An 8,844-nucleotide genomic window follows, 5' to 3' on the forward strand; every position below is an offset into this window, starting at 1 on the left:
ATCCCAGACGAAAAAGGCTCCTACCACTGATCCTGAAGAAAAACCCCTCCTCCTTAAAAAGATAAGTGAACACCTACATAATTTTTATCTTTAACACCTCTCCTTACCCCTTTAATGGAATGCTTTTACTATTTCATCATATTATTAAGCAGCATACGAACCATACTCTTTGCAATAGGACTATATACTGTAGCTCCTACTGGGACGAAAATCCTAATCACATCAACCTTCTTTCTATCTTCCTTCCTTCCGACAGTAATTTACTCCTATCTTTAACTCAGCCTACGAGCTCGTCTGATCTCGGAAGCTAAGCAGGGTCGGACCTGGTTAGAACTTGGATGGGAGACCAAATGGCGACAGCGCTGGGCTTTCTTCCTCAAACCCCAGAACCACGACAGCGCGATAAACAGGGACCGTGTTGGAGGCCACGTGGGTCACAGGCCTGTACCGGACCCAGCACTTTGGCGAAGGCAATGGGGATCCTGATTGGCCGCCCAGGGTCAAGGGCCCTCCCATAGCCAGACGCGGAAGGGGAGGGAGCTCTCCCAGGAGCCTCACGGGGGACACTGAGCACAGCCCCTCCCCGCACACGCGATTATCCATCAATGGAGACTTGACACATTCGTGGATTCTATTTTCCCGGGAGGGTCGCTGGGACCGGTGTGAATTCTCGCGTCTCGCCCCACAAATCCTACTAACAGGCATCCGCGAGCTTTCTCGTCTCGACTTTGCACAAGTAAATTGTGTTTTCTTTTTAAAATGACAAATAGCGGGAGCTCCTGGTGTCCGTGTCAGATTGGAATAGAGACGCTGTCCCACGGGGGAGAGACGGGGACGGTTGAGAATTCTCTGGAACCCCCAGCGGCTCAGACACCCACACGCTGCTGGACGCACGGAGCCCCCCCTGGGCCTCCCTCCCCGGCTTCAGGTCCCCGCCTCGGCCCTGCCCACCCGGGGGCTGCGCTCCCTGCAAGTCTGCGGCCCCCATGCAGCCCTCGGACCCGGCGCGGGTCTTCTGCGGACGCCTCCAGCCAGCTCCGGGTCCCTGCCCGGAGGACGCTAATTCGTGTCGTTAAGCAGGTGAAGCAGGTGTAGACAGAGATGCGTCCTGCCCTCCCCACCCGCTGCCCCCGCAACAGCCACCGAGCCCGGACCTGTGGCTCCCCCGGAATGCACGAAATCCACGCTCCTGCCCAGGACCCTGAGTCAGGGCTTGTCCCACCCGCCGCCAGCTCTACGGCCCTGACCTGCTCCTCCAGTGCCCCAGCCCAGCCCCACCCACGTCCCCTCCTCTCACTGCCCCCTGGCCCACTCCGCTGCGGTCTCAGTGCCTTCCCAGGCTCAGCATCATCTGATGGGAGGAAAGTGAGGGCCCCAGACTCTGTGTCATCCTGGCAGGACCCCTCCCCTCCCATGGTTTTGAGCCCACGAGATGGCCCTGGACAAAGCGGCAACGGGCCCTTCCTGAGACACAGTGCGGCCATCTACTGGGAAAGTCCCTAGTGTGACTTTGATGGCTGTGACGTGAATCCTACAGCAAAGTTGAGCAGTGCGCGACCTGGGCTACTGCACCTGGCAGCCCTGGCTCCTCCTCCTCTGCCTCTTCCTGCTCCTTCATTCTCCCTCAAAGCTCTAATTGTCACTGAGACTTTATGTTTCATTTAACAAATGTTTGTCTCCCTGCTTGAACAGAACTTCATGAAGCAGGGAGGGAAGAGTGTCTGTTGTATAAAAAGTTGTATTTCAGTGCATAAAACAGTTCCTGCCTGAAAGGGAGGACTCAATCAATATCTGTTGAATGAATGAATGAATAATTGCCTGGATCAGCGAATGAACAGCTGAATGAATGATTTCTTCTTCCCCTCAGCACTGTCTGGAGTCCCCAGGACAGGCGTGGGCAGCAGCAGTCGCTGGTCTGTGGCCTGTCCCACTAGACTCGGGGGTCTCATGCTTGGTCTGGGCGGAGATCTCCCACCAGGCTCCCAGGTCGATCCTCCGCTCACGGGAAGCTGCGTACGGCCCAGCTGCCGGGAGCTCACTGCAGGGGGGAGGGGAGAGCAGGGACAATCTGCGAGCACCTGAACAGCACACAGGAGCCGAGGAGCTGCTGCTTAAAATGCAGGCGTTGAGAGGAGTTTTGCCTCCTTTTTTGAGTTGAATATGAGATTTGTGAGCAGCCATGACAACATGGGGCGGTGGAGACGGGGAGTCCGTTCCTCAGTCAGATGGAGGAGGGGGTCCCCTTGGATCTCCTCTTGGGGCTGGAACCCTGAAACTTTGTCTCTTCCCACCTGCCCTTGGTGGATCTGGAAAGCTCCTGGGAGCAGGGTGGGTCCTCCTTGTTTTAAAGGGTGTAAGTTGAGAGCACCTCACACAACTGCCTGGGGCGGCTCTGACGGGTGTCAGTCTGCTTGTGATGTCACACAGGAAGTCCCTGGGGACTGGGCCGTTTAAGTCCTCCTGGGTCAGACCAGATCACTGGGCCCCATGGGTTCCGCAGAGAGTCCAGCATCGTTTCCTGCACAGTGACCCAGGCCGGGTCCCCGTGGGCTCTGACTAGGGGACAGTGGGACTCGGGGATGGGGGGCCTGCTTGAGTCATGGCTTCACTGTCCACTGTGACTGGGGACCCTCTGGGGGATTTCTGGGGGACGCATTCACCTACTGCACTGGGGTTTCTCTTTCAGAACCACAACACCCTGGAAGGCAAGAAATGGGGAGCTGCATCCGCATCCACAGGGTCCCGCCAGCCCGGAACATCCCCGCCAGCCTGGAATTCCACCTCACGCACCCCGCTGATCCTGGGCCCCTCCCTGTGACCAGGAGTCCAGGGACTCCCCAGGCCTGGGCCACGCAACTGCCCTAGGAGCCTGGCATCAGGGAGCGGTGCTATGTGCACCCCAGGTCCACTGAGAGTAGGGCGGGGGCTTCCCCACGGGTAGGTGGGGATGGAGGGTGATCCAAAGATCAGGAGACGGAGCCCCCGCCCCTCTTCGCAAGTGAGCAATAAAAGCTCTGAACGGTCAACTGAACTACTTAGGGCAGCTGGTGGGATCTAACCAGGTCTGCCTGACTGTGTGTCTGCCTGTGTGTCTCTGCTGTCTCTCCATCTATCTGTCTGTCTGTCTGCCTGTCCATGTGTGTCTGTCTGTCATCTGTCCACCTGCCTGTCTGTGTGTCTGTCCGTCAGTCCATCTGTGTGTCTGCCTATCCATCTATCCATCTGTTGTCCATCTCTCCATCTGTCTGTCTGCCTGTCTATCTGCACAGCCCCTGACCTCACACTCAGGCTGCATTTGCAGCAGCCGTTTCCCATCTGAGCATCTGTGTCCTCCTTGCTGAGTTAGAGGTAGGAAGTCACATTGACATTTTGTGTGTGTGTGAAGGTAGATAAAATTATAGACACAGGAGGAGCAGACCATCTGCTTCTTAGAGATAATGAAATGACTTCTGGCCCAAGCAAAGTGGACACACTGTCTCCGGGGTCAGCAACCCCCCTGCTGGGCCCAGGTCCCTTCTGTGTCCTGGGGTGTGAGGCTCCCAGGAGGACATGATCGGTAGAAAAGGGTCCTATGAGTCGGCTGGGGCAGCCAGGAAGCCAGAGCCACCTAGGGAGTCCCATGGGGGCCACTTAATCATGGAACTCGTCCCAGAGGGGCTGGAGGAGCTGCAGAAGAAATGGTGGGGTGGTGACCCTGAGTTAGGCATCAGCAGGAAGCCACGGCCATCCAGGGCTGCAGGGGCTGGGGAGGGGTGAGCACAGCCAGGGGCTGGGCAGCCAAGTCCAGGGCACCAGCCACAAGCACCCCTGTCCTCTCCCTGTGGAGCCACAGTGGGTGTGCTTAGTCCCTCCAGCAACGTGACGTGACAGCACAGTGAGACGCCGCCCACCAGGGAAGCCCACGGAGACTCAGCGCCCAGCGACTAGGGGGCTGGTCACGGGGGCACCTCTGCTTGGCGCACAGACATTCCAGATCCCCAGAAGGAAACGGGCTCAGGACAGACCACATGGCTTCCACAGGCGTTTAGACACAGGAGCTCCTCGCTATTGAGGGAGGTTGTGTGTCTGCGCAGGGAACTGCTGCAGCCAGAATCCAAGACACCAGCCAAGGGCACCCGCACCAGCAGGCCTTTCCCAGGACCACCGTCTCAGGCCCGCCAGGTCGCTCTTTCTGGGCACTTTCTCAGGAGGTTGTTCTAGGGCAGGACAGAAGCACAGAGAGTCCGGGGCCGTCACATGATCCTGGCTGAGCGTTTAGACCTCCAGAGAGGAGAGCACAAAGGCGGAACAGGAAACCCAGAACTCCCTCCCGACAGAAACAGCAACTCACAACAGCAAGGCCCAGAAGCCTTTCTGAGGCAGCTACAAAGCTCTGCGAATTGATACCAAGTGTAAGAAGGTGTAATCTGTGACACTGAGGACATAAAGCACGGGGTTGTAGAAAGGAGTAGAGGTTTTGCACGCAGTTGGAGTTGTTACCAGCTTAAGGTAGATTGTTATGAGATGTTTTATGCAGTCCCCATAGTAACCACAAAGAAAACACCAACAGAAGAGCTGCTTCAAGATGAAGCTGAACATCTTCCCAGCCGCTGGCTGCGAGAAGCTCATTGAAGTGGATCATGAACGCAAACTTCATACTTTGTATGAGATGCCTGTGGCCACAGAAGTTGCTGCTGATGCTCTTGCGAAGCATGGAAGGGTTCTGTGGTCCGGATCAGTGGTGGGAACGACAAACAAGCCTTCCCATGAAGCAGGGTGACGTGACCCATGGCCGTGTCCACCTGCTACTGAGTAAGCGGCATTCCTGCCATAGACCAAGGAGAACTGGAGAAAGACAGTGAAAATCTGTTCGCCGTTGCATTGTGGATGCCAACCTCAGCGTTCTCAACTTGGTTATTGTTAAAAAAAAAAAATAGGAGAGAAGGACATTCCTGGACTGACTGATACTATGGTGTCTCGCTGCCTGGGGCCCAAAAGAGCTAGCAGAATCTGCAGACTTTTCAGTGTCTCTAAAGAAGACGATGTCCAGGAATATGTTGAAAGCCCTTAAACGAAGAATGTAAGAAACCTAGGACCAAAGCACCCAAGATTCAGTGTCTTGCTTTCATTTTTTTTTTTTTTTCTATACAGAGTCTCACTCTGTCACCCAGGTTGCAGTGCAGTGGTGTAATCTCGGCTCACTGCAACCTCCGCCTCCTGGGTTCAAGTGATTCTCCTGCCTCAGCCTCCTGAGTAGCTGGGACTATAGGTGCATGCCACCACACCCAGCTAATTTTTGTATATTTAGTAGAGATGGGGTTTCACCATGTTGGTCAGGCTGGTCTCAAATTCCTGACCTTGTGATCCCCCTGCCTTGGCCTCCCAAAGTGCTGGGATTACGGGCATGAGCCACCGCACCCGGTCAGTGTCTCAGGTGTGAAACAGACCAGGGCTTTCAGCCCTTCTTCTGGTGTATGTGCATGAGGGATGCCGGTCAAGTGTGCAGCAGACACACTCCTGGGGGCTGATGTGGACTCTGACGAGCCCAGAAAGGTTCCTCCGGGGAGTGAATAGAGACAGCAGCCCCTGAACACCAGGACGGACGGTTCTGCTGTGAAGGACTCGCCACGCGGACACGAGGCTCCTCCCCAGCCCCTCCCCTGCCTCCCGTGGTGCTCTTGGCTCTCCCTGTGGGGCTGCCCCTCCCCACATTCAGTCACTGTAGGCCAGGTGAGGCCCTCGCCTTTTGTTTAGGTAAATCACTTGATGGGGCCCACATAGTAAACAGACAACCTCCCTAGGACAGCACTCTGTAGGGTGTGGGTCACATGACCTCGTTAGGGCCAATCAGAGCAAGATAGGACTACTGCAGAAGCTACTGGGGAAGTCCTGTGCTTTTTCTTAAGCACAAGTGAGAGGGGAGGTGCTGCAGCATTGATGGGGTCACAGCCAGAGGGGATTCTGGGGCTCCCAGGGGACAGCATGTGGGGCCTGAGATGGAAGCAGCACAGGAGGGAAGAGCTAACGGCCAGAGAGAGAGAGAGCAGGAGAGAGCAGGGGGGAGAGAGAGAGTGGAAGAGAGAGAGGAGAGAGCAGGGAAAAGCGAGAAGGAGAGAGGAGAGAGCAGCGGACAAAGAGAAAAAAAGAGAGCAGGAGAGAGCCGGGAAGAGAGAGAGAGAGAGAGACCAGGAGAGAGAGAGGGAGCAAGGGAGAGCAGGGGAGAGACACGGAGAGAGAGAGATGGAGCGAGAGAGAGACTCAGGAGAGAGAGGAGAGAGCAGGGGAGGGCAGGGGAGAGACAGAGAAAGATGGAGCGCACGCGAGAGAGACCAGGAGAGAGAGAGAGATGGAGCGAGAGAGAGAGAGAACGTCCTGGAGATTTCTCTAGAGGCCAGAACACAGCCATACCTGAAACCAGCTAGAATAACCTAGATTTCTTCACTATGTGAGACAACACATTCCCGGGCATCTCCTGATTGGCATCAGGGTTTCTGATGCTCCACAGAGAACTGCCCCCAGCTGTTCGCCCTCTCCTGACTGTGGACAGCCGAGCTGGGCATTTGTCCTGCCAGCTGTGACCCCAGCCCTCCTCTCTGGTGACACAGCGCGTCTGAATGTAGCAAGGGTGAAGTCACCCACCGTCAATTACTCTAATGACCTTTTATTTATTAAAAAGTAAAACATTCCCAACCTGTGACGCCTGGGTATTTAGAAAAACATTACTTGTCACACCACAGAAAACCGTGGTGACACAATGGTGTGCTTCAGCGCCATGGAGAAGAGCAGAGTGAACCCAGCTGTAGTGCCGGGCTCTGGCGCTGCCGGGAGCACATGCTCACCACACGTCCTTGTTATCTTCTCCGGGGAGAGCCCTGACTTATCCGAGGGAGCCATGTGCCCCTCTGTCCTGCTGGTTAGGACATCAATGTCCCTGCTGCACCCGGGGCTGCCTCTGTGGTGACGATGACACCAGAACCTCAGGTGGGGGACGGAGGCGCGGAAGGGCCTGTGTCCCGAAGCCTGGACCTCCCAGCGCCCTGCCTGTGGGTTAGTTTCTGCATTAGTTGCTGATGTCTGTCTTTGGCGCTTCCCACCAAGAGCCTGAACCTGTACACCTGGGCTCTGTCCCCAAGACAGGGGCCGCGCGGCACCTGCCAGGGCTTCTGGGTTGAGATGGTTGCAGTGGACACCGGGAGAGTCGTGGGTGATGGTCGAGAACCTGTCCAAGAACAATCGCTCAATCCTGCTGGTTTAATCACACACTAAGAGCCTTGTCATTGAAATCGGGTGACATCAGGTGGGGGTTCCCCTCCCCTCCCTGGGAAGGGAGCACGGAGCTCACTTGTGGGTGCTGGATCCTCGTGGCCTCCTCTGCTTCTAAAGGATGGGGGAGGCAGGAGAACAGGGGGGGCCCAGACTGGGGGACGAGGAAGATGGAGAGACCCCATGGCCTCCAGGGGATGGGGCAGGGGAAGAGGTGGGGCCCAGACTAGGGGAGGAGGAAGGTGGACAGACCCCATGACCTCCAGGGGGGATGGGCAGGTGGCTCTGGGATCCCCCCTCCCCCAGGCAGCCCCTGGACTAACGCAGTGAGGGAAGGGGAGGGGAGGGCAGGGGAGGGGAGCGGAGGGGAGAGGAGAGGAGGCCAGGCTCTGCTCCAGGAGGCAGGAGGCCACCGGGAGCCAGGACCAGATGTGGAGGGAGCCCCAGGAGGGAAGCGCTCAGCCCCAGCGAGGCCGGAGTGTCCTTGTCGTCTGTAACCGAGTTCCTTCTCATCCAGCACGTCTGGGCTGGGGCACCCTTGACTGCACGTGACAGAACCACACAGGGTGTTGTGTTGTGGTGCTGCTGTCACGGCGTTGTGGTGTGCTGTGTGGTTGATGCTGTGTTGTTATGTTGTAATGATGTGGTGTGCTGTGTGGTTGATGCTGTTGTGATGTTGTGGTGTGGTGTATGGTGGTGGTTTGTGTTCTGTTGGTGTGGTGATGTGTGTGGTGATGTTTTGTTACGTTGTGGTGTAGTGTGGTGTGAATGGCTGTAGATGTTCTTGCTGTTGTGTTGTTGTGTTATCTTGATGCACTGGTGTTGATGGTGTGGTGTGCAGTGTTGTTTTGTGTTATGTTGTGGTGTGGTGCTGGTGTTGTATGGTTGTAGCTGTTGTGTTGTGTTATGTTGTTGGTTGCTGTGTCTCTGTCCACACTGGGCAGACGGTCCTGGGGACACTCCTGGAACCCCCCGGCTCCCAACATTCCCAGCCTCTGCTCTTGGGAAGGGTCCAGGCTGGACCTGGTGCGGGACAGAAGCCAAGTCTGTGCCAGTCTCCAGCGAGACCACCCTTAGGGTGAGCACGTTTCCCTGGAGAGCCCTGTCTTTGTCTATGGATTTCTGGGTGGGGCTGTGCCTGGCGCTAGGAGGTGAGCAGGGCCCAGGGCCTGGGGGCAGCTGTACGTCCCCACCACCTTCGTCCCACCCACGGGCTCCAGAGCTTCTCCCACACCGACGGGTCAGTGGCTGCCATCTCGATTTCTGTATCTCTGCTCCAGAGCCCAGTCCTTCAGCCTATAGATGAGAAAATCAATGCCCAGGTCTTGGGAGAGTTGAAGAGAAAGCCTGTTGCGTGTCGGAACGTGTTAAGTCTCTCTCCAAACGGAGCTGCAACGGGGCACACTCCTGCCTGGGAAGGGCTCCTCCCACCCATGGGGGTGCTGTCTGACTCCAGCACTCATGTAGGGGGACCCACATCCAGGGCTGGGACACGCTAGGACCTGGGCTGACCCTCAGCGCCTGAATGTCTGAGCCCCTCTGGAAGGAGACGGCCAAGCTGCCCAGGCCCCAGCTCTGCCGAGGGCTAAGGATGGGCTGCGG

General features: G+C 56.8%; 1 pseudogene; it reads left to right on the top strand.

Moving 5' to 3' along the window:
- Window positions 1-4,564: 4,564 nt before the first annotated feature.
- On the top strand, window positions 4,565-6,557 carry LOC129460272 (small ribosomal subunit protein eS6-like; annotated as a pseudogene).
- Window positions 6,558-8,844: the final 2,287 nt, after the last annotated feature.

The sequence above is a fragment of the Symphalangus syndactylus genome, chromosome 13 (assembly GCF_028878055.3).
Source record: "Symphalangus syndactylus isolate Jambi chromosome 13, NHGRI_mSymSyn1-v2.1_pri, whole genome shotgun sequence".
Taxonomy (NCBI): domain Eukaryota; kingdom Metazoa; phylum Chordata; class Mammalia; order Primates; family Hylobatidae; genus Symphalangus; species Symphalangus syndactylus.